The sequence below is a fragment of the Symphalangus syndactylus genome, chromosome 23, assembly GCF_028878055.3.
Source record: "Symphalangus syndactylus isolate Jambi chromosome 23, NHGRI_mSymSyn1-v2.1_pri, whole genome shotgun sequence".
Classification (NCBI taxonomy): domain Eukaryota; kingdom Metazoa; phylum Chordata; class Mammalia; order Primates; family Hylobatidae; genus Symphalangus; species Symphalangus syndactylus.
In genome coordinates this window covers 75,264,953-75,291,454 of record NC_072445.2, presented here as the reverse complement: position 1 = coordinate 75,291,454, position 26,502 = coordinate 75,264,953, and positions in this window count along the sequence as shown.

Genomic DNA, 26,502 nt, shown 5'->3' with positions numbered 1-26,502 from the left:
AATATATTCCTTTTTCCACTATTACCCTCTTAGCGCTCCGAATGTCCACTTGCATTTTCTACAGAAAGAGTGTTCAGAACTGCGCAATCAAAAGTATGGTTTAACTCTGTTAGCTTAATGAACATATCAGAAATAAGTTTCACACAATGCTTCTGTGTAGTTTTTATTTGAAGATATTATTTTTCCCAATAGAGGCCTCTTAGCGCTCAGAATGTCCAATTGCAGTTTCTACAGAAAGAGTGTTTCAGAAAGGCTCAATCAAAAGTAAGGTTCAACTCTGTTAGTTGAATGCACAGAACAGAAAGAAGTTTCATACAATGCTTCTGTGTAGTTTATATTTGAACATATTCTTTTTTCCACTATTACCCACTTAGCGCTACGAATGTCCAGTTGCAGTTTCTACAGACAGAGTGTTTCAAAACTGCACAATCAAAAGTATGGTTTAACTCTGTTAGCTGAATGCTCAGATCAGAAAGAAGTTTCACACAATGCTTCTGTGTAGTTTATATTTGAATATATTCCTTTTTCCACTACTACTCTCTTAGCGCTCCAAATGTCCAGTTGCATTTTCTACAGAAAGAGTGTTCAGATCTGCTCAATCAAAAGTATGGTTTAACTCTGTTAGCTGAATGCACAGATCAGAAAGAAGTTTCACAGAATGATTCTGTGTAGTTTATATTTGGAGACATTCCTTTTTCCAATATTACCCTCTTAGCGCTCCGAATCTCCACTTGCATTTTCTACAGAAAGTGTGTTTCAGAACGGCTCAATCAAAACTAAGGTTCAACTCTTTTAGTTGAACAAACAGAACAGAAAGAAGTTTCACACAATTCTTCTGTGTAGTTTTTATTTGTAGACATTCTTTTTCCCAATATAGGCCTCTTAGCGCTCAGAATGTCCAATTGCAGTTTCTACAGAAAGAGTGTTTCAGAACGGCTCAATCAAAAGTAAGGTTCAACTCTGTTAGTTGAATGCACAGAACACAAAGAAGTTTCATACAATGCTTCTGTGTAGTTCATATTTGAACATATTCTTTTTTCCACTATTACCCACTTAGCGCTACGAATGTCCAGTTGCATTTTCTACAGACAGAGTGTTTCAAAACTGCTCAATCAAAAGTATGGTTTAACTCTGTTAGCTGAATGCTCAGATCAGAAAGTAGTTTCACGGAATGATTCTGTGTAGTTTATATTTGAATATATTCCTTTATCCACTACTACGCTCTTAGCGCTCCAAATGTCCAGTTGCATTTTCTACAGAAAGAGTGTTCAGATCTGCTCAATCAAAAGTATGGTTTAACTCTGTTAGCTGAATGCACAGATCAGAAAGAAGTTTCACCGAATGATTCTGTGTAGTTTATATTTGAAGACATTCCTTTTTCCACTATTACCCCCTTAGCGCTCCGAATCTCCACTTGCATTTTCTACAAAAAGAGTGTTTCATAACTGCTCAATCAAAAATAGGTTTTATCTCTGTTAACTGAATTTACAGATCAGAAATAAGTTTCACAGAATGCATCTGTGTAGTTTTTATTTGAAGATATGCTTTTTCCCAATGTAGGCCTCTTAGCGCTTAGCGTGTCCAATTGCAGTTTCTACAGAAAGAGTGTTTCAGAACGGCTCAATCAAAAGTAAGGTTCAACTCTGTTAGTTGAATGCACAGAACAGAAAGAATTTTCACAGAATGCTACTGTGTAGTTTATATTTGAATATATTCCTTTTTCCACTATTACCCTCTTAGCGCTCCGAATGTCCACTTGCATTTTCTACAGAAAGAGTGTTCAGAACTGCGCAATCAAAAGTATGGTTTAACTCTGTTAGCTTAATGAACATATCAGAAATAAGTTTCACACAATGCTTCTGTGTAGTTTTTATTTGAAGATATTATTTTTCCCAATAGAGGCCTCTTAGCGCTCAGAATGTCCAATTGCAGTTTCTACAGAAAGAGTGTTTCAGAAAGGCTCAATCAAAAGTAAGGTTCAACTCTGTTAGTTGAATGCACAGAACAGAAAGAAGTTTCATACAATGCTTCTGTGTAGTTTATATTTGAACATATTCTTTTTTCCACTATTACCCACTTAGCGCTACGAATGTCCAGTTGCATTTTCTACAGACAGAGTGTTTCAAAACTGCTCAATCAAAAGTATGGTTTAACTCTGTTAGCTGAATGCTCAGATCAGAAAGAAGTTTCACAGAATGCTTCTGTGTAGTTTATATTTGAATATATTCCTTTTTCCACTACTACTCTCTTAGCGCTCCAAATGTCCAGTTGCATTTTCTACAGAAAGAGTGTTCAGATCTGCTCAATCAAAAGTATGGTTTAACTCTGTTAGCTGAATGCACAGATCAGAAAGAAGTTTCACAGAATGATTCTGTGTAGTTTATATTTGGAGACATTCCTTTTTCCACTATTACCCTCTTAGCGCTCCGAATCTCCACTTGCATTTTCTACAGAAAGTGTGTTTCAGAACGGCTCAATCAAAACTAAGGTTCAACTCTTTTAGTTGAACAAACAGAACAGAAAGAAGTTTCACACAATTCTTCTGTGTAGTTTTTATTTGTAGACATTCTTTTTCCCAATATAGGCCTCTTAGCGCTCAGAATGTCCAATTGCAGTTTCTACAGAAAGAGTGTTTCAGAACGGCTCAATCAAAAGTAAGGTTCAACTCTGTTAGTTGAATGCACAGAACAGAAAGAAGTTTCATACAATGCTTCTGTGTAGTTTATATTTGAACATATTCTTTTTTCCACTATTACCCACTTAGCGCTAAGAATGTCCAGTTGCATTTTCTACAGACAGAGTGTTTCAAAACTGCTCAATCAAAAGTATGGTTTAACTCTGTTAGCTGAATGCTCAGATCAGAAAGAAGTTTCACAGAATGCTTCTGTGTAGTTTATATTTGAATATATTCCTTTATCCACTACTACGCTCTTAGCGCTCCAAATGTCCAGTTGCATTTTCTACAGAAAGAGTGTTCAGATCTGCTCAATCAAAAGTATGGTTTAACTCTGTTAGCTGAATGCACAGATCAGAAAGAAGTTTCACCGAATGATTCTGTGTAGTTTATATTTGAAGACATTCCATTTTCCACTATTACCCCCTTAGCGCTCCGAATCTCCACTTGCATTTTCTACAAAAAGAGTGTTTCATAACTGCTCAATCAAAAATAGGTTTTATCTCTGTTAACTGAATTTACAGATCAGAAATAAGTTTCACAGAATGCATCTGTGTAGTTTTTATTTGAAGATATTCTTTTTCCCAATGTAGGCCTCTTAGCGCTTAGCATGTCCAATTGCAGTTTCTACAGAAAGAGTGTTTCAGAACGGCTCAATCAAAAGTAAGGTTCAACTCTGTTAGTTGAATGCACAGAACAGAAAGAATTTTCACAGAATGCTACTGTGTAGTTTATATTTGAATATATTCCTTTTTCCACTATTACCCTCTTAGCGCTCCGAATGTCCACTTGCATTTTCTACAGAAAGAGTGTTCAGAACTGCGCAATCAAAAGTATGGTTTAACTCTGATAGCTTAATGAACATATCAGAAATAAGTTTCACACAATGCTTCTGTGTAGTTTTTATTTGAAGATATTATTTTTCCCAATAGAGGCCTCTTAGCGCTCAGAATGGCCAATTGCAGTTTCTACAGAAAGAGTGTTTCAGAAAGGCTCAATCAAAAGTAAGGTTCAACTCTGTTAGTTGAATGCACAGAACAGAAAGAAGTTTCATACAATGCTTCTGTGTAGTTTATATTTGAACATATTCTTTTTTCCACTATTACCCACTTAGCGCTACGAATGTCCAGTTGCATTTTCTACAGACAGAGTGTTTCAAAACTGCTCAATCAAAAGTATGGTTTAACTCTGTTAGCTGAATGCTCAGATCAGAAAGAAGTTTCACGGAATGTTTCTGTGTAGTTTATATTTGAATATATTCCTTTATCCACTACTACGCTCTTAGCGCTCCAAATGTCCAGTTGCATTTTCTACAGAAAGAGTGTTCAGATCTGCTCAATCAAAAGTATGGTTTAACTCTGTTAGCTGAATGCACAGATCAGAAAGAAGTTTCACCGAATGATTCTGTGTAGTTTATATTTGAAGACATTCCTTTTTCCACTATTACCCCCTTAGCGCTCCGAAACTCCACTTGCATTTTCTACAAAAAGAGTGTTTCATAACTGCTCAATCAAAAATAGGTTTTATCTCTGTTAACTGAATTTACAGATCAGAAATAAGTTTCACAGAATGCATCTGTGTAGTTTTTATTTGAAGATATTCTTTTTCCCAATGTAGGCCTCTTAGCGCTTAGCGTGTCCAATTGCAGTTTCTACAGAAAGAGTGTTTCAGAACGGCTCAATCAAAAGTAAGGTTCAACTCTGTTAGTTGAATGCACAGAACAGAAAGAATTTTCACAGAATGCTACTGTGTAGTTTATATTTGAATATATTCCTTTTTCCACTATTACCCTCTTAGCGCTCCGAATGTCCACTTGCATTTTCTACAGAAAGAGTGTTCAGAACTGCGCAATCAAAATATGGTTTAACTCTGTTAGCTTAATGAACATATCAGAAATAAGTTTCACACAATGCTTCTGTGTAGTTTTTATTTGAAGATATTATTTTTCCCAATAGAGGCCTCTTAGCGTTCAGAATGTCCAATTGCAGTTTCTACAGAAAGAGTGTTTCAGAAAGGCTCAATCAAAAGTAAGGTTCAACTCTGTTAGTTGAATGCACAGAACAGAAAGAAGTTTCATACAATGCTTCTGTGTAGTTTATATTTGAACATATTCTTTTTTCCACTATTACCCACTTAGCGCTACGAATGTCCAGTTGCATTTTCTACAGACAGAGTGTTTCAAAACTGCTCAATCAAAAGTATGGTTTAACTCTGTTAGCTGAATGCTCAGATCAGAAAGAAGTTTCACAGAATGCTTCTGTGTAGTTTATATTTGAATATATTCCTTTTTCCACTACTACTCTCTTAGCGCTCCAAATGTCCAGTTGCATTTTCTACAGAAAGAGTGTTCAGATCTGCTCAATCAAAAGTATGGTTTAACTCTGTTAGCTGAATGCACAGATCAGAAAGAAGTTTCACAGAATGATTCTGTGTAGTTTATATTTGGAGACATTCCTTTTTCCACTATTACCCTCTTAGCGCTCCGAATCTCCACTTGCATTTTCTACAGAAAGTGTGTTTCAGAATGGCTCAATCAAAACTAAGGTTCAACTCTTTTAGTTGAACAAACAGAACAGAAAGAAGTTTCACACAATTCTTCTGCGTAGTTTTTATTTGTAGACATTCTTTTTCCCAATATAGGCCTCTTAGCGCTCAGAATGTCCAATTGCAGTTTCTACAGAAAGAGTGTTTCAGAACGGCTCAATCAAAAGTAAGGTTCAACTCTGTTAGTTGAATGCACAGAACAGAAAGAAGTTTCATACAATGCTTCTGTGTAGTTTATATTTGAACATATTCTTTTTTCCACTATTACCCACTTAGCGCTAAGAATGTCCAGTTGCATTTTCTACAGACAGAGTGTTTCAAAACTGCTCAATCAAAAGTATGGTTTAACTCTGTTAGCTGAATGCTCAGATCAGAAAGAAGTTTCACAGAATACTTCTGTGTAGTTTATATTTGAATATATTCCTTTATCCACTACTACGCTCTTAGCGCTCCAAATGTCCAGTTGCATTTTCTACAGAAAGAGTGTTCAGATCTGCTCAATCAAAAGTATGGTTTAACTCTGTTAGCTGAATGCACAGATCAGAAAGAAGTTTCACCGAATGATTCTGTGTAGTTTATATTTGAAGACATTCCTTTTTCCACTATTACCCCCTTAGCGCTCCGAATCTCCACTTGCATTTTCTACAAAAAGAGTGTTTCATAACTGCTCAATCAAAAATAGGTTTTATCTCTGTTAACTGAATTTACAGATCAGAAATAAGTTTCACAGAATGCATCTGTGTAGTTTTTATTTGAAGATATTCTTTTTCCCAATGTAGGCCTCTTAGCGCTTAGCATGTCCAATTGCAGTTTCTACAGAAAGAGTGTTTCAGAACGGCTCAATCAAAAGTAAGGTTCAACTCTGTTAGTTGAATGCACAGAACAGAAAGAATTTTCACAGAATGCTACTGTGTAGTTTATATTTGAATATATTCCTTTTTCCACTATTACCCTCTTAGCGCTCCGAATGTCCACTTGCATTTTCTACAGAGAGAGTGTTCAGAACTGCGCAATCAAAAGTATGGTTTAACTCTGATAGCTTAATGAACATATCAGAAATAAGTTTCACACAATGCTTCTGTGTAGTTTTTATTTGAAGATATTATTTTTCCCAATAGAGGCCTCTTAGCGCTCAGAATGGCCAATTGCAGTTTCTACAGAAAGAGTGTTTCAGAAAGGCTCAATCAAAAGTAAGGTTCAACTCTGTTAGTTGAATGCACAGAACAGAAAGAAGTTTCATACAATGCTTCTGTGTAGTTTATATTTGAACATATTCTTTTTTCCACTATTACCCACTTAGCGCTACGAATGTCCAGTTGCATTTTCTACAGACAGAGTGTTTCAAAACTGCTCAATCAAAAGTATGGTTTAACTCTGTTAGCTGAATGCTCAGATCAGAAAGAAGTTTCACGGAATGTTTCTGTGTAGTTTATATTTGAATATATTCCTTTATCCACTACTACGCTCTTAGCGCTCCAAATGTCCAGTTGCATTTTCTACAGAAAGAGTGTTCAGATCTGCTCAATCAAAAGTATGGTTTAACTCTGTTAGCTGAATGCACAGATCAGAAAGAAGTTTCACCGAATGATTCTGTGTAGTTTATATTTGAAGACATTCCTTTTTCCACTATTACCCCCTTAGCGCTCCGAATCTCCACTTGCATTTTCTACAAAAAGAGTGTTTCATAACTGCTCAATCAAAAATAGGTTTTATCTCTGTTAACTGAATTTACAGATCAGAAATAAGTTTCACAGAATGCATCTGTGTAGTTTTTATTTGAAGATATTCTTTTTCCCAATGTAGGCCTCTTAGCGCTTAGCGTGTCCAATTGCAGTTTCTACAGAAAGAGTGTTTCAGAACGGCTCAATCAAAAGTAAGGTTCAACTCTGTTAGTTGAATGCACAGAACAGAAAGAATTTTCACAGAATGCTACTGTGTAGTTTATATTTGAATATATTCCTTTTTCCACTATTACCCTCTTAGCGCTCCGAATGTCCACTTGCATTTTCTACAGAAAGAGTGTTCAGAACTGCGCAATCAAAAGTATGGTTTAACTCTGTTAGCTTAATGAACATATCAGAAATAAGTTTCACACAATGCTTCTGTGTAGTTTTTATTTGAAGATATTATTTTTCCCAATAGAGGCCTCTTAGCGCTCAGAATGTCCAATTGCAGTTTCTACAGAAAGAGTGTTTCAGAAAGGCTCAATCAAAAGTAAGGTTCAACTCTGTTAGTTGAATGCACAGAACAGAAAGAAGTTTCATACAATGCTTCTGTGTAGTTTATATTTGAACATATTCTTTTTTCCACTATTACCCACTTAGCGCTACGAATGTCCAGTTGCATTTTCTACAGACAGAGTGTTTCAAAACTGCTCAATCAAAAGTATGGTTTAACTCTGTTAGCTGAATGCTCAGATCAGAAAGAAGTTTCACAGAATGCTTCTGTGTAGTTTATATTTGAATATATTCCTTTTTCCACTACTACTCTCTTAGCGCTCCAAATGTCCAGTTGCATTTTCTACAGAAAGAGTGTTCAGATCTGCTCAATCAAAAGTATGGTTTAACTCTGTTAGCTGAATGCACAGATCAGAAAGAAGTTTCACAGAATGATTCTGTGTAGTTTATATTTGGAGACATTCCTTTTTCCACTATTACCCTCTTAGCGCTCCGAATCTCCACTTGCATTTTCTACAGAAAGTGTGTTTCAGAACGGCTCAATCAAAACTAAGGTTCAACTCTTTTAGTTGAACAAACAGAACAGAAAGAAGTTTCACACAATTCTTCTGTGTAGTTTTTATTTGTAGACATTCTTTTTCCCAATATAGGCCTCTTAGCGCTCAGAATGTCCAATTGCAGTTTCTACAGAAAGAGTGTTTCAGAACGGCTCAATCAAAAGTAAGGTTCAACTCTGTTAGTTGAATGCACAGAACAGAAAGAAGTTTCATACAATGCTTCTGTGTAGTTTATATTTGAACATATTCTTTTTTCCACTATTACCCACTTAGCGCTAAGAATGTCCAGTTGCATTTTCTACAGACAGAGTGTTTCAAAACTGCTCAATCAAAAGTATGGTTTAACTCTGTTAGCTGAATGCTCAGATCAGAAAGAAGTTTCACAGAATGCTTCTGTGTAGTTTATATTTGAATATATTCCTTTATCCACTACTACGCTCTTAGCGCTCCAAATGTCCAGTTGCATTTTCTACAGAAAGAGTGTTCAGATCTGCTCAATCAAAAGTATGGTTTAACTCTGTTAGCTGAATGCACAGATCAGAAAGAAGTTTCACCGAATGATTCTGTGTAGTTTATATTTGAAGACATTCCTTTTTCCACTATTACCCCCTTAGCGCTCCGAATCTCCACTTGCATTTTCTACAAAAAGAGTGTTTCATAACTGCTCAATCAAAAATAGGTTTTATCTCTGTTAACTGAATTTACAGATCAGAAATAAGTTTCACAGAATGCATCTGTGTAGTTTTTATTTGAAGATATTCTTTTTCCCAATGTAGGCCTCTTAGCGCTTAGCGTGTCCAATTGCAGTTTCTACAGAAAGAGTGTTTCAGAACGGCTCAATCAAAAGTAAGGTTCAACTCTGTTAGTTGAATGCACAGAACAGAAAGAATTTTCACAGAATGCTACTGTGTAGTTTATATTTGAATATATTCCTTTTTCCACTATTACCCTCTTAGCGCTCCGAATGTCCACTTGCATTTTCTACAGAAAGAGTGTTCAGAACTGCGCAATCAAAAGTATGGTTTAACTCTGTTAGCTTAATGAACATATCAGAAATAAGTTTCACACAATGCTTCTGTGTAGTTTTTATTTGAAGATATTATTTTTCCCAATAGAGGCCTCTTAGCGCTCAGAATGTCCAATTGCAGTTTCTACAGAAAGAGTGTTTCAGAAAGGCTCAATCAAAAGTAAGGTTCAACTCTGTTAGTTGAATGCACAGAACAGAAAGAAGTTTCATACAATGCTTCTGTGTAGTTTATATTTGAACATATTCTTTTTTCCACTATTACCCACTTAGCGCTACGAATGTCCAGTTGCATTTTCTACAGACAGATTGTTTCAAAACTGCTCAATCAAAAGTATGGTTTAACTCTGTTAGCTGAATGCTCAGATCAGAAAGAAGTTTCACAGAATGCTTCTGTGTAGTTTATATTTGAATATATTCCTTTTTCCACTACTACTCTCTTAGCGCTCCAAATGTCCAGTTGCATTTTCTACAGAAAGAGTGTTCAGATCTGCTCAATCAAAAGTATGGTTTAACTCTGTTAGCTGAATGCACAGATCAGAAAGAAGTTTCACAGAATGATTCTGTGTAGTTTATATTTGGAGACATTCCTTTTTCCACTATTACCCTCTTAGCGCTCCGAATCTCCACTTGCATTTTCTACAGAAAGTGTGTTTCAGAACGGCTCAATCAAAACTAAGGTTCAACTCTTTTAGTTGAACAAACAGAACAGAAAGAAGTTTCACACAATTCTTCTGTGTAGTTTTTATTTGTAGACATTCTTTTTCCCAATATAGGCCTCTTAGCGCTCAGAATGTCCAATTGCAGTTTCTACAGAAAGAGTGTTTCAGAACGGCTCAATCAAAAGTAAGGTTCAACTCTGTTAGTTGAATGCACAGAACAGAAAGAAGTTTCATACAATGCTTCTGTGTAGTTTATATTTGAACATATTCTTTTTTCCACTATTACCCACTTAGCGCTAAGAATGTCCAGTTGCATTTTCTACAGACAGAGTGTTTCAAAACTGCTCAATCAAAAGTATGGTTTAACTCTGTTAGCTGAATGCTCAGATCAGAAAGAAGTTTCACAGAATGCTTCTGTGTAGTTTATATTTGAATATATTCCTTTATCCACTACTACGCTCTTAGCGCTCCAAATGTCCAGTTGCATTTTCTACAGAAAGAGTGTTCAGATCTGCTCAATCAAAAGTATGGTTTAACTCTGTTAGCTGAATGCACAGATCAGAAAGAAGTTTCACCGAATGATTCTGTGTAGTTTATATTTGAAGACATTCCTTTTTCCACTATTACCCCCTTAGCGCTCCGAATCTCCACTTGCATTTTCTACAAAAAGAGTGTTTCATAACTGCTCAATCAAAAATAGGTTTTATCTCTGTTAACTGAATTTACAGATCAGAAATAAGTTTCACAGAATGCATCTGTGTAGTTTTTATTTGAAGATATTCTTTTTCCCAATGTAGGCCTCTTAGCGCTTAGCATGTCCAATTGCAGTTTCTACAGAAAGAGTGTTTCAGAACGGCTCAATCAAAAGTAAGGTTCAACTCTGTTAGTTGAATGCACAGAACAGAAAGAATTTTCACAGAATGCTACTGTGTAGTTTATATTTGAATATATTCCTTTTTCCACTATTACCCTCTTAGCGCTCCGAATGTCCACTTGCATTTTCTACAGAAAGAGTGTTCAGAACTGCGCAATCAAAAGTATGGTTTAACTCTGTTAGCTTAATGAACATATCAGAAATAAGTTTCACACAATGCTTCTGTGTAGTTTTTATTTGAAGATATTATTTTTCCCAATAGAGGCCTCTTAGCGCTCAGAATGGCCAATTGCAGTTTCTACAGAAAGAGTGTTTCAGAAAGGCTCAATCAAAAGTAAGGTTCAACTCTGTTAGTTGAATGCACAGAACAGAAAGAAGTTTCATACAATGCTTCTGTGTAGTTTATATTTGAACATATTCTTTTTTCCACTATTACCCACTTAGCGCTACGAATGTCCAGTTGCATTTTCTACAGACAGAGTGTTTCAAAACTGCTCAATCAAAAGTATGGTTTAACTCTGTTAGCTGAATGCTCAGATCAGAAAGAAGTTTCACAGAATGCTTCTGTGTAGTTTATATTTGAATATATTCCTTTTTCCACTACTACTCTCTTAGCGCTCAAAATGTCCAGTTGCATTTTCTACAGAAAGAGTGTTCAGATCTGCTGAATCAAAAGTATGGTTTAACTCTGTTAGCTGAATGCACAGATCAGAAAGAAGTTTCACAGAATGATTCTGTGTAGTTTATATTTGGAGACATTCCTTTTTCCACTATTACCCTCTTAGCGCTCCGAATCTCCACTTGCATTTTCTACAGAAAGTGTGTTTCAGAACGGCTCAATCAAAACTAAGGTTCAACTCTTTTAGTTGAACAAACAGAACAGAAAGAAGTTTCACACAATTCTTCTGTGTAGTTTTTATTTGTAGACATTCTTTTTCCCAATATAGGCCTCTTAGCGCTCAGAATGTCCAATTGCAGTTTCTGCAGAAAGAGTGTTTCAGAACGGCTCAATCAAAAGTAAGGTTCAACTCTGTTAGTTGAATGCACAGAACACAAAGAAGTTTCATACAATGCTTCTGTGTAGTTCATATTTGAACATATTCTTTTTTCCACTATTACCCACTTAGCGCTACGAATGTCCAGTTGCATTTTCTACAGACAGAGTGTTTCAAAACTGCTCAATCAAAAGTATGGTTTACCTCTGTTAGCTGAATGCTCAGATCAGAAAGAAGTTTCACAGAATGCTTCTGTGTAGTTTATATTTGAATATATTCCTTTATCCACTACTACGCTCTTAGCGCTCCAAATGTCCAGTTGCATTTTCTACAGAAAGAGTGTTCAGATCTGCTCAATCAAAAGTATGGTTTAACTCTGTTAGCTGAATGCACAGATCAGAAAGAAGTTTCACCGAATGATTCTGTGTAGTTTATATTTGAAGACATTCCTTTTTCCACTATTACCCTCTTAGCGCTCCGAATCTCCACTTGCATTTTCTACAAAAAGAGTGTTTCATAACTGCTCAATCAAAAATATGTTTTATCTCTGTTAACTGTATTTACAGATCAGAAATAAGTTTCACAGAATGCATCTGTGTAGTTTTTATTTGAAGATATTCTTTTTCCCAATGTAGGCCTCTTAGCGCTTAGCATGTCCAATTGCAGTTTCTACAGAAAGAGTGTTTCAGAACGGCTCAATCAAAAGTAAGGTTCAACTCTGTTAGTTGAATGCACAGAACAGAAAGAATTTTCACAGAATGCTACTGTGTAGTTTATATTTGAATATATTCCTTTTTCCACTATTACCCTCTTAGCGCTCCGAATGTCCACTTGCATTTTCTACAGAAAGAGTGTTCAGAACTGCGCAATCAAAAGTATGGTTTAACTCTGTTAGCTTAATGAACATATCAGAAATAAGTTTCACACAATGCTTCTGTGTAGTTTTTATTTGAAGATATTATTTTTCCCAATAGAGGCCTCTTAGCGCTCAGAATGTCCAATTGCAGTTTCTACAGAAAGAGTGTTTCAGAAAGGCTCAATCAAAAGTAAGGTTCAACTCTGTTAGTTGAATGCACAGAACAGAAAGAAGTTTCATACAATGCTTCTGTGTAGTTTATATTTGAACATATTCTTTTTTCCACTATTACCCACTTAGCGCTACGAATGTCCAGTTGCATTTTCTACAGACAGAGTGTTTCAAAACTGCTCAATCAAAAGTATGGTTTAACTCTGTTAGCTGAATGCTCAGATCAGAAAGAAGTTTCACAGAATGCTTCTGTGTAGTTTATATTTGAATATATTCCTTTTTCCACTACTACTCTCTTAGCGCTCCAAATGTCCAGTTGCATTTTCTACAGAAAGAGTGTTCAGATCTGCTCAATCAAAAGTATGGTTTAACTCTGTTAGCTGAATGCACAGATCAGAAAGAAGTTTCACAGAATGATTCTGTGTAGTTTATATTTGGAGACATTCCTTTTTCCACTATTACCCTCTTAGCGCTCCGAATCTCCACTTGCATTTTCTACAGAAAGTGTGTTTCAGAACGGCTCAATCAAAACTAAGGTTCAACTCTTTTAGTTGAACAAACAGAACAGAAAGAAGTTTCACACAATTCTTCTGTGTAGTTTTTATTTGTAGACATTCTTTTTCCCAATATAGGCCTCTTAGCGCTCAGAATGTCCAATTGCAGTTTCTACAGAAAGAGTGTTTCAGAACGGCTCAATCAAAAGTAAGGTTCAACTCTGTTAGTTGAATGCACAGAACAGAAAGAAGTTTCATACAATGCTTCTGTGTAGTTTATATTTGAACATATTCTTTTTTCCACTATTACCCACTTAGCGCTAAGAATGTCCAGTTGCATTTTCTACAGACAGAGTGTTTCAAAACTGCTCAATCAAAAGTATGGTTTAACTCTGTTAGCTGAATGCTCAGATCAGAAAGAAGTTTCACAGAATGCTTCTGTGTAGTTTATATTTGAATATATTCCTTTATCCACTACTACGCTCTTAGCGCTCCAAATGTCCAGTTGCATTTTCTACAGAAAGAGTGTTCAGATCTGCTCAATCAAAAGTATGGTTTAACTCTGTTAGCTGAATGCACAGATCAGAAAGAAGTTTCACCGAATGATTCTGTGTAGTTTATATTTGAAGACATTCCTTTTTCCACTATTACCCCCTTAGCGCTCCGAATCTCCACTTGCATTTTCTACAAAAAGAGTGTTTCATAACTGCTCAATCAAAAATAGGTTTTATCTCTGTTAACTGAATTTACAGATCAGAAATAAGTTTCACAGAATGCATCTGTGTAGTTTTTATTTGAAGATATTCTTTTTCCCAATGTAGGCCTCTTAGCGCTTAGCATGTCCAATTGCAGTTTCTACAGAAAGAGTGTTTCAGAACGGCTCAATCAAAAGTAAGGTTCAACTCTGTTAGTTGAATGCACAGAACAGAAAGAATTTTCACAGAATGCTACTGTGTAGTTTATATTTGAATATATTCCTTTTTCCACTATTACCCTCTTAGCGCTCCGAATGTCCACTTGCATTTTCTACAGAAAGAGTGTTCAGAACTGCGCAATCAAAAGTATGGTTTAACTCTGATAGCTTAATGAACATATCAGAAATAAGTTTCACACAATGCTTCTGTGTAGTTTTTATTTGAAGATATTATTTTTCCCAATAGAGGCCTCTTAGCGCTCAGAATGGCCAATTGCAGTTTCTACAGAAAGAGTGTTTCAGAAAGGCTCAATCAAAAGTAAGGTTCAACTCTGTTAGTTGAATGCACAGAACAGAAAGAAGTTTCATACAATGCTTCTGTGTAGTTTATATTTGAACATATTCTTTTTTCCACTATTACCCACTTAGCGCTACGAATGTCCAGTTGCATTTTCTACAGACAGAGTGTTTCAAAACTGCTCAATCAAAAGTATGGTTTAACTCTGTTAGCTGAATGCTCAGATCAGAAAGAAGTTTCACGGAATGTTTCTGTGTAGTTTATATTTGAATATATTCCTTTATCCACTACTACGCTCTTAGCGCTCCAAATGTCCAGTTGCATTTTCTACAGAAAGAGTGTTCAGATCTGCTCAATCAAAAGTATGGTTTAACTCTGTTAGCTGAATGCACAGATCAGAAAGAAGTTTCACCGAATGATTCTGTGTAGTTTATATTTGAAGACATTCCTTTTTCCACTATTACCCCCTTAGCGCTCCGAATCTCCACTTGCATTTTCTACAAAAAGAGTGTTTCATAACTGCTCAATCAAAAATAGGTTTTATCTCTGTTAACTGAATTTACAGATCAGAAATAAGTTTCACAGAATGCATCTGTGTAGTTTTTATTTGAAGATATTCTTTTTCCCAATGTAGGCCTCTTAGCGCTTAGCGTGTCCAATTGCAGTTTCTACAGAAAGAGTGTTTCAGAACGGCTCAATCAAAAGTAAGGTTCAACTCTGTTAGTTGAATGCACAGAACAGAAAGAATTTTCACAGAATGCTACTGTGTAGTTTATATTTGAATATATTCCTTTTTCCACTATCACCCTCTTAGCGCTCCGAATGTCCACTTGCATTTTCTACAGAAAGAGTGTTCAGAACTGCGCAATCAAAAGTATGGTTTAACTCTGTTAGCTTAATGAACATATCAGAAATAAGTTTCACACAATGCTTCTGTGTAGTTTTTATTTGAAGATATTATTTTTCCCAATAGAGGCCTCTTAGCGCTCAGAATGTCCAATTGCAGTTTCTACAGAAAGAGTGTTTCAGAAAGGCTCAATCAAAAGTAAGGTTCAACTCTGTTAGTTGAATGCACAGAACAGAAAGAAGTTTCATACAATGCTTCTGTGTAGTTTATATTTGAACATATTCTTTTTTCCACTATTACCCACTTAGCGCTACGAATGTCCAGTTGCATTTTCTACAGACAGAGTGTTTCAAAACTGCTCAATCAAAAGTATGGTTTAACTCTGTTAGCTGAATGCTCAGATCAGAAAGAAGTTTCACAGAATGCTTCTGTGTAGTTTATATTTGAATATATTCCTTTTTCCACTACTACTCTCTTAGCGCTCCAAATGTCCAGTTGCATTTTCTACAGAAAGAGTGTTCAGATCTGCTCAATCAAAAGTATGGTTTAATTCTGTTAGCTGAATGCACAGATCAGAAAGAAGTTTCACAGAATGATTCTGTGTAGTTTATATTTGGAGACATTCCTTTTTCCACTATTACCCTCTTAGCGCTCCGAATCTCCACTTGCATTTTCTACAGAAAGTGTGTTTCAGAACGGCTCAATCAAAACTAAGGTTCAACTCTTTTAGTTGAACAAACAGAACAGAAAGAAGTTTCACACAATTCTTCTGTGTAGTTTTTATTTGTAGACATTCTTTTTCCCAATATAGGCCTCTTAGCGCTCAGAATGTCCAATTGCAGTTTCTACAGAAAGAGTGTTTCAGAACGGCTCAATCAAAAGTAAGGTTCAACTCTGTTAGTTGAATGCACAGAACAGAAAGAAGTTTCATACAATGCTTCTGTGTAGTTTATATTTGAACATATTCTTTTTTCCACTATTACCCACTTAGCGCTAAGAATGTCCAGTTGCATTTTCTACAGACAGAGTGTTTCAAAACTGCTCAATCAAAAGTATGGTTTAACTGTGTTAGCTGAATGCTCAGATCAGAAAGAAGTTTCACAGAATGCTTCTGTGTAGTTCATATTTGAATATATTCCTTTATCCACTACTACGCTCTTAGCGCTCCAAATGTCCAGTTGCATTTTCTACAGAAAGAGTGTTCAGATCTGCTCAATCAAAAGTATGGTTTAACTCTGTTAGCTGAATGCACAGATCAGAAAGAAGTTTCACCGAATGATTCTGTGTAGTTTATATTTGAAGACATTCCTTTTTCCACTATTACCCCCTTAGCGCTCCGAATCTCCACTTGCATTTTCTACAAAAAGAGTGTTTCATAACTGCTCAATCAAAAATAGGTTTTATCTCTGTTAACTGAATTTACAGATCAGAAATAAGTTTCACAGAATGCATCTGTGTAGTTTTTATTTGAAGATATTCTTTTTCCCAATGTAGGACTCTTAGCGCTTAGCGTGTCCAATTGCAGTTTCTACAGAAAGAGTGTTTCAGAACGGCTCAATCAAAATTAAGGTTCAACTCTGTTAGTTGAATGCACAGAACAGAAAGAATTTTCACAGAATGCTACTGTGTAGTTTATATTTGAATATATTCCTTTTTCCACTATTACCCTCTTAGCGCTCCGAATGTCCACTTGCATTTTCTACAGAAAGAGTGTTCAGAACTGCGCAATCAAAAGTATGGTTTAACTCTGTTAGCTTAATGAACATATCAGAAATAAGTTTCACACAATGCTTCTGTGTAGTTTTTATTTGAAGATATTATTTTTCCCAATAGAGGCCTCTTAGCGCTCAGAATGTCCAATTGCAGTTTCTACAGAAAGAGTGTTTCAGAAAGGCTCAATCAAAAGTAAGGTTCAACTCTGTTAGTTGAATGCACAGAACAGAAAGAAGTTTCATACAATGCTTCTGTGTAGTTTATATTTGAACATATTCTTTTTTCCACTATTACCCACTTAGCGCTACGAATGTCCAGTTGCATTTTCTACAGACAGAGTGTTTCAAAACTGCTCAATCAAAAGTATGGTTTAACTCTGTTAGCTGAATGCTCAGATCAGAAAGAAGTTTCACAGAATGCTTCTGTGTAGTTTATATTTGAATATATTCCTTTTTCCACTACTACTCTCTTAGCGCTCCAAATGTCCAGTTGCATTTTCTACAGAAAGAGTGTTCAGATCTGCTCAATCAAAAGTATGGTTTAACTCTGTTAGCTGAATGCACAGATCAGAAAGAAGTTTCACAGAATGATTCTGTGTAGTTTATATTTGGAGACATTCCTTTTTCCACTATTACCCTCTTAGCGCTCCGAATCTCCACTTGCATTTTCTACAGAAACTGTGTTTCAGAACGGCTCAATCAAAACTAAGGTTCAACTCTTTTAGTTGAACAAACAGAACAGAAAGAAGTTTCACACAATTCTTCTGTGTAGTTTTTATTTGTAGACATTCTTTTTCCCAATATAGGCCTCTTAGCGCTCAGAATGTCCAATTGCAGTTTCTACAGAAAGAGTGTTTCAGAACGGCTCAATCAAAAGTAAGGTTCAACTCTGTTAGTTGAATGCACAGAACAGAAAGAAGTTTCATACAATGCTTCTGTGTAGTTTATATTTGAACATATTCTTTTTTCCACTATTACCCACTTAGCGCTACGAATGTCCAGTTGCATTTTCTACAGACAGAGTGTTTCAAAACTGCTCAATCAAAAGTATGGTTTAACTCTGTTAGCTGAATGCTCAGATCAGAAAGAAGTTTCACAGAATGCTTCTGTGTAGTTTATATTTGAATATATTCCTTTTTCCACTACTACGCTCTTAGCGCTCCAAATGTCGAGTTGCATTTTCTACAGAAAGAGTGTTCAGATCTGCTCAATCAAAAGTATGGTTTAACTCTGTTAGCTGAAGGCACAGATCAGAAAGAACTTTCACTGAATGATTCTGTGTAGTTTTTATTTGAAGACATTCCTTTTTCCACTATTACCCTCGTAGCGCTCCGAATCTCCACTTGCATTTTCTACAAAAAGAGTGTTTCATAACTGCTCAATCAAAAATATGTTTTATCTCTGTTAACTGAATTTACAGATCAGAAATAAGTTTCACAGAATGCATCTGTGTAGTTTTTATTTGAAGATATTCTTTTTCTCAATGTAGGCCTCTTAGCGCTTAGCATGTCCAATTGCAGTTTCTACAGAAAGAGTGTTTCAGAATGGCTCAATCAAAAGTAAGGTTCAACTCTGTTAGTTGAATGCACAGAACAGAAAGAATTTTCACAGAATGCTACTGTGTAGTTTATATTTGAATATATTCCTTTTTCCACTATTACCCTCTTAGCGCTCCGAATGTCCACTTGCATTTTCTACAGAAAGAGTGTTCAGAACTGCGCAATCAAAAGTATGGTTTAACTCTGTTAGCTTAATGAACATATCAGAAATAAGTTTCACACAATGCTTCTGTGTAGTTTTTATTTGAAGATATTATTTTTCCCAATATAGGCCTCTTAGCGCTCAGAATGTCCAATTGCAGTTTCTACAGAAAGAGTGTTCCAGAAAGGCTCAATCAAAAGTAAGGTTCAACTCTGTTAGTTGAATGCACAGAACAGAAAGAAGTTTCATACAATGCTTCTGTGTAGTTTATATTTGAACATATTCTTTTTTCCACTATTACCCACTTAGCGCTACGAATGTCCAGTTGCATTTTCTACAGACAGAGTGTTTCAAAACTGCTGAATCAAAAGTATGGTTTAACTCTGTTAGCTGAATGCTCAGATCAGAAAGAAGTTTCACAGAATGCTTCTGTGTAGTTTATATTTGAATATATTCCTTTTTCCACTACTACTCTCTTAGCGCTCCAAATGTCCAGTTGCATTTTCTACAGAAAGAGAGTTCAGATCTGCTCAATCAAAAGTATGGTTTAACACTGTTAGCTGAATGCACAGATCAGAAAGAAGTTTCACCGAATGATTCTGTGTAGTTTATATTTGGAGACATTCCTTTTTCCACTATTAACCTCTTAGCGCTCCGAATCTCCACTTGCATTTTCTACAGAAAGAGTGTTTCAGAACGGCTCAATCAAAACTAAGGTTCAACTCTTTTAGTTGAACAAACAGAACAGAAAGAAGTTTCACACAATTCTTCTGTGTAGTTTTTATTTGTAGACATTCTTTTTCCCAATATAGGCCTCTTAGCGCTCATCATGTCCAATTGCAGTTTCTACAGAAAGAGTGTTTCAGAACGGCTCAATCAAATGTAAGGTTCAACTCTGTTAGTTGAATGCACAGAACAGAAAGTAGTTTCATACAATGCTTCTGTGTAGTTTATATTTGAACATATTCTTTTTTCCACTATTACCCACTTAGCGCTACGAATGTCCAGTTGCATTTTCTACAGACAGAGTGTTTCAAAACTGCTCAATCAAAAGTATGGTTTAATTCTGTTAGCTGAATGCTCAGATCAGAAAAAAGTTTCACAGAATGCTTCTGTGTAGCTTATATTTGAATATATTCCCTTTTCCACTACTACGCTCTTAGCGCTCCAAATGTCCAGTTGCATTTTCTACAGAAAGAGTGTTCAGATCTGCTCAATCAAAAGTATGGTTTAACTCTGTTAGCTGAATGCACAGATCAGAAAGAAGTTTCACCGAATGATTCTGTGTAGTTTATATTTGAAGACATTCCTTTTTCCACTATTACCCTCTTAGCGCTCCGAATCTCCACTTGCATTTTCTACAAAGGAGTGTTTCATAACTGATCAATCAAAAATATATTTTATTTCTGTTAACTGAATTTACAGATCAGAAATAAGTTTCACAGAATGCATCTGTGTAGTTTTTATTTGAAGATATTCTTTTTCTCAATGTAGGCCTCTTAGCGCTTAGCATGTCCAATTGCAGTTTCTACAGAAAGAGTGTTTCAGAACGGCTCAATCAAAAGTAAGGTTCAACTCTGTTAGTTGAATGCACAGAACAGAAAGAATTTTCACAGAATGCTACTGTGTAGTTTATATTTGAATATATTCCTTTTTCCACTATTACCCTCTTAGCGCTCCGAATGTCCACTTGCATTTTCTACAGAAAGAGTGTTCAGAACTGCTCAATCAAAAGTATGGTTTAACTCTGTTAGCTTAATGAACATATCAGAAATAAGTTTCACACAATGCTTCTGTGTAGTTTTTATTTGAAGATATTATTTTTCCCAATATAGGCCTCTTAGCGCTCAGAATGTCCAATTGCAGTTTCCACAGAAAGAGTGTTTCAGAAAGGCTCAATCAAAAGTAAGGTTCAACTCTGTTAGTTGAATGCACAGAACAGAAAGAAGTTTCATACAATGCTTCTGTGTAGTTTGTATTTGAACATATTCTTTTTTCCACTATTACCCACTTAGGGCTACGAATGTCCAGTTGCATTTTCTACAGACAGAGTGTTTCAAAACTGCTCAATCAAAAGTATGGTTTAACTCTGTTAGCTGAATGCTCAGATCAGAAAGAAGTTTCACAGAATGCTTCTGTGTAGTTTATATTTGAATATATTCCTTTTTCCACTACTACTCTCTTAGCGCTCCAAATGTCCAGTTGCATTTTCTACAGAAAGAGAGTTCAGATCTGCTCAATCAAAAGTATGGTTTAACACTGTTAGCTGAATGCACAGATCAGAAAGAAATTTCACCGAATGATTCTGTGTAGCTTATATTTGGAGACATTCCTTTTTCCATTATTACCCTCTTAGCGCTCCGAATCTCCACTTGCATTTTCTACAGAAAGAGTGTTTCAGAACGGCCCAATCAAAACTAAGGTTCAAATCTTTTAGTTGAACAAACAGAACAGAAAGAAGTTTCACACAATTCTTCTGTGTAGTTTTTATTTGTAGACATTCTTTTTCCCAATACAGGCCTCTTAGCGCTCAGAATGTCCAATTGCAGTTTCTACAGAAAGAGTGTTTCAGAACGGCTCAATCAAAAGTAAGGTTCAACTCTTTTAGTTGAATGCACAGAACAGAAAGTAGTTTCATACAATGCTTCTGTGTAGTTTATATTTGAACATATTCTTTTTTCCACTATTACCCACTTAGCGCTAAGAATGTCCAGTTGCATTTTCTACAGACAGAGTGTTTCAAAACTGCTCAATCAAAAGTATGGTTTAACTCTGTTAGCTGAATGCTCAGATCAGAAAAAAGTTTCACAGAATGCTTCTGTGTAGTTTATATTTGAATATATTCCTTTTTCCACTACTACGCTCTTAGAGCTCCAAATGTCCAGTTGCATTTTCTACAGAAAGAGTGTTCAGATCTGCTCAATCCAAAGTATGGTTTAACTCTGTTAGCTGAATGCACAGATCAGAAAGAAGTTCCACCGAATGATTCTGTGTAGTTTATATTTGAAGACATTCCTTTTTCCACTATTACCATCTTAGCGCTCCGAATCTCCACTTGCATTTTCTACAAAAAGAGTGTTTCATAACTGCTCAATCAAAAATATGTTTTATCTCTGTTAACTGAATTTACAGATCAGAAATAAGTTTCACAGAATGCATCTGTGTAGTTTTTATTTGAAGATAATCTTTTTCCCAATGTAGGCCTCTTAGCGCTTAGCATGTCCAATTGCAGTTTCTACAGAAAGAGTGTTTCAGAACGGCTCAATCAAAAGTAAGGTTCAACTCTGTTAGTTGAATGCACAGAACAGAAAGAATTTTCACAGAATGCTACTGTGTAGTTTATATTTGAATATATTCCTTTTTCCACTATTACCCTCTTAGCGCTCCGAATGTCCACTTGCATTTTCTACAGAAAGAGTGTTCAGAACTGCGCAATCAAAAGTATGGTTTAACTCTGTTAGCTTAAAGAACATATCAAAAATAAGTTTCACACAATGCTTCTGTGTAGTTTTTATTTGAAGATATTATTTTTCCCAATATAGGCCTCTTAGCGCTCAGAATGTCCAATTGCAGTTTCTACAGAAAGAGTGTTTCAGAAAGGCTCAATCAAAAGTAAGGTTCAACTCTGTTAGTTGAATGCACAGAACAGAAAGAAGTTTCATACAATGCTTCTGTGTAGTTTATATTTGAACATATTCTTTTTTCCACTATTACCCACTTAGCGCTACGAATGTCCAGTTGCATTTTCTACAGACAGAGTGTTTCAAAACTGCTCAATCAAAAGTATGGTTTAACTCTGTTAGCTGAATGCTCAGATCAGAAAGAAGTTTCACAGAATGCTTCTGTGTAGTTTATATTTGAATATATTCCTTTTTCCACTACTACTCTCTTAGCGCTCCAAATGTCCAGTTGCATTTTCTACAGAAAGAGAGTTCAGATCTGCTCAATCAAAAGTATGGTTTAACTCTGTTAGCTGAATGCACAGATCAGAAAAAAGTTTCACAGAATGATTCTGTGTAGTTTATATTTGGAGACATTCCTTTTTCCACTATTACCCTCTTAGCGCTCCGAATCTCCACTTGCATTTTCTACAGAAAGTGTGTTTCAGAACGGCTCAATCAAAACTAAGGTTCAACTCTTTTAGTTGAACAAACAGAACAGAAAGAAGTTTCACACAATTCTTCTGTGTAGTTTTTATTTGTAGACATTTTTTTCCCAATATAGGCCTCTTAGCGCTCAGAATGTCCAATTGCAGTTTCTACAGAAAGAGTGTTTCAGAACGGCTCAATCAAAAGTAAGGTTCAACTCTGTTAGTTGAATGCACAGAACAGAAAGAAGTTTCATACAATGCTTCTGTGTAGTTTATATTTGAACATATTCTTTTTTCCACTATTACCCACTTAGCGCTACGAATGTCCAGTTGCATTTTCTACAGACAGAGTGTTTCAAAACTGCTCAACCAAAAGTATGGTTTAACTCTGTTAGCTGAATGCTCAGATCAGAAAGAAGTTTCACAGAATGCTTCTGTGTAGTTTATATTTGAATATATTCCTTTTTCCACTACTACGCTCTTAGCGCTCCAAATGTCCAGTTGCATTTTCTACAGAAAGAGTGTTCAGATCTGCTCAATCAAAAGTATGGTTTAACTCTGTTAGCTGAATGCACAGATCAGAAGGAAGTTTCACCGAATGATTCTGTGTAGTTTATATTTGAAGACATTCCTTTTTCCACTATTACCCTCTTAGCGCTCCGAATCTCCACTTGCATTTTCTACAAAAAGAGTGTTTCATAACTGCTCAATCAAAAATATGTTTTATCTCTGTTAACTGAATTTACAGATCAGAAATAAGTTTCACAGAATGCATCTGTGTAGTTTTTATTTGAAGATATTCTTTTTCCCAATGAAGGCCTCTTAGCGCTTAGCATGTCCAATTGCAGTTTCTACAGAAAGAGTGTTTCAGAACGGCTCAATCAAAAGTAAGGTTCAATTCTGTTAGTTGAATGCACAGAACAGAAAGAATTTTCACAGAATGCTACTGTGTAGTTTATATTTGAATATATTCCTTTTTCCACTATTACCCTCTTAGCGCTCCGAATGTCCACTTGCATTTTCTACAGAAAGAGTGTTCAGAACTGCGCAATCAAAAGTATGGTTTAACTCTGTTAGCTTAATGAACATATCAGAAATAAGTTTCACACAATGCTTCTGTGTAGTTTTTATTTGAAGATATTATTTTTCCCAATAGAGGCCTCTTAGCGCTCAGAATGTCCTATTGCAGTTTCTACAGAAAGAGTGTTTCAGAAAGGCTCAATCAAAAGTAAGGTTCAACTCTGTTAGTTGAATGGACAGAACAGAAAGAAGTTTCATACAATGCTTCTGTGTAGTTTATATTTGAACATATTCTTTTTTCCACTATTACCCACTTAGCGCTACGAATGTCCAGTTGCATTTTCTACAGACAGAGTGTTTCAAAACTGCTCAATCAAAAGTATGGTTTAACTCTGTTAGCTGAATGCTCAGATCAGAAAGAAGTTTCACAGAATGCTTCTGTGTAGTTTATATTTGAATATATTCCTTTTTCCACTACTACTCTCTTAGCGCTCCAAATGTCCAGTTGCATTTTCTACAGAAAGAGAGTTCAGATCTGCTCAATCAAAAGTATGGTTTAACTCTGTTAGCTGAATGAACAGATCAGAAAGAAGTTTCACCGAATGATTCTGTGTAGTTTATATTTGGAGACATTCATTTTTCCACTATTACCCTCTTAGCGCTCAGAATCTCCACTTGCATTTTCTACAGAAAGAGTGTTTCAGAACGGCTCAATCAAAACGAAGGTTCAACTCTTTTAGTTGAACAAACAGAACAGAAAGAAGTTTCACACAATACTTCTGTGTAGTTTTTATTTGTAGACATTCTTTTTCCCAATATAGGCCTCTTAGCGCTCAGAATGTCCAATTGCAGTTTCTACAGAAAGAGTGTTTCAGAACGGCTCAATCAAAAGTAAGGTTCAACTCTGTTAGTTGAATGCACAGAACAGAAAGAAGTTTCATACAATGCTTCTGTGTAGTTTATATTTGAACATATTCTTTTTTCCACTATTACCCACTTAGCGCTACGAATGTCCAGTTGCATTTTCTACAGACAGAGTGTTTCAAAACTGCTCAATCAAAAGTATGGTTTAACTCTGTTAGCTAAATGCTTAGATCAGAAAGAAGTTTCACAGAATGCTTCTGTGTAGTTTATATTTGAACATATTCTTTTTTCCACTATTACCCACTTAGCGCTACGAATGTCCAGTTGCATTTTCTACAGACAGAGTGTTTCAAAACTGCTCAATCAAAAGTATGGTTTAACTCTGTTAGCTGAATGCTCAGATCAGAAAGAAGTTTCACAGAATGCTTCTGTGTAGTTTATATTTGAATATATTCCTTTTTCCACTACTACTCTCTTAGCGCTCCAAATGTCCAGTTGCATTTTCTACAGAAAGAGAGTTCAGATCTGCTCAATCAAAAGTATGGTTTAACTCTGTTAGCTGAATGCACAGATCAGAAAGAAGTTTCACAGAATGATTCTGTGTAGTTTATATTTGGAGACATTCCTTTTTCCACTATTACCCTCTTAGCGCTCCGAATCTCCACTTGCATTTTCTACAGAAAGTGTGTTTCAGAACGGCTCAATCAAAACTAAGGTTCAACTCTTTTAGTTGAACAAACAGAACAGAAAGAAGTTTCACACAATTCTTCTGTGTAGTTTTTATTTGTAGACATTCTTTTTCCCAATATAGGCCTCTTAGCGCTCAGAATGTCCAATTGCAGTTTCTACAGAAAGAGTGTTTCAGAACGGCTCAATCAAAAGTAAGGTTCAACTCTGTTAGTTGAATGCACAGAACAGAAAGAAGTTTCATACAATGCTTCTGTGTAGTTTATATTTGAACATATTCTTTTTTCCACTATTACCCACTTAGCGCTACGAATGTCCAGTTGCATTTTCTACAGACAGAGTGTTTCAAAACTGCTCAATCAAAAGTATGGTTTAACTCTGTTAGCTGAATGCTCAGATCAGAAAGAAGTTTCACAGAATGCTTCTGTGTAGTTTATATTTGAATATATTCCTTTTTCCACTACTACGCTCTTAGCGCTCCAAATGTCCAGTTGCATTTTCTACAGAAAGAGTGTTCAGATCTGCTCAATCAAAAGTATGGTTTAACTCTGTTAGCTGAATGCACAGATCAGAAAGAAGTTTCACCGAATGATTCTGTGTAGTTTATATTTGAAGACATTCCTTTTTCCACTATTACCCTCTTAGCGCTCCGAATCTCCACTTGCATTTTCTACAAAAAGAGTGTTTCATAACTGCTCAATCAAAAATATGTTTTATCTCTGTTAACTGAATTTACAGATCAGAAATAAGTTTCACAGAATGCATCTGTGTAGTTTTTATTTGAAGATATTCTTTTTCCCAATGTAGGCCTCTTAGCGCTTAGCATGTCCAATTGCAGTTTCTACAGAAAGAGTGTTTCAGAACAGCTCAATCAAAAGTAAGGTTCAACTCTGTTAGTTGAATGCACAGAACAGAAAGAATTTTCACAGAATGCTACTGTGTAGTTTATATTTGAATATATTCCTTTTTCCACTATTACCCTCTTAGCGCTCCGAATGTCCACTTGCATTTTCTACAGAAAGAGTGTTCAGAACTGCGCAATCAAAAGTATGGTTTAACTCTGTTAGCTTAATGAACATATCAGAAATAAGTTTCACACAATGCTTCTGTGTAGTTTTTATTTGAAGATATTATTTTTCCCAATAGAGGCCTCTTAGCGCTCAGAATGTCCTATTGCAGTTTCTACAGAAAGAGTGTTTCAGAAAGGCTCAATCAAAAGTAAGGTTCAACTCTGTTAGTTGAATGGACAGAACAGAAAGAAGTTTCATACAATGCTTCTGTGTAGTTTATATTTGAACATATTCTTTTTTCCACTATTACCCACTTAGCGCTACGAATGTCC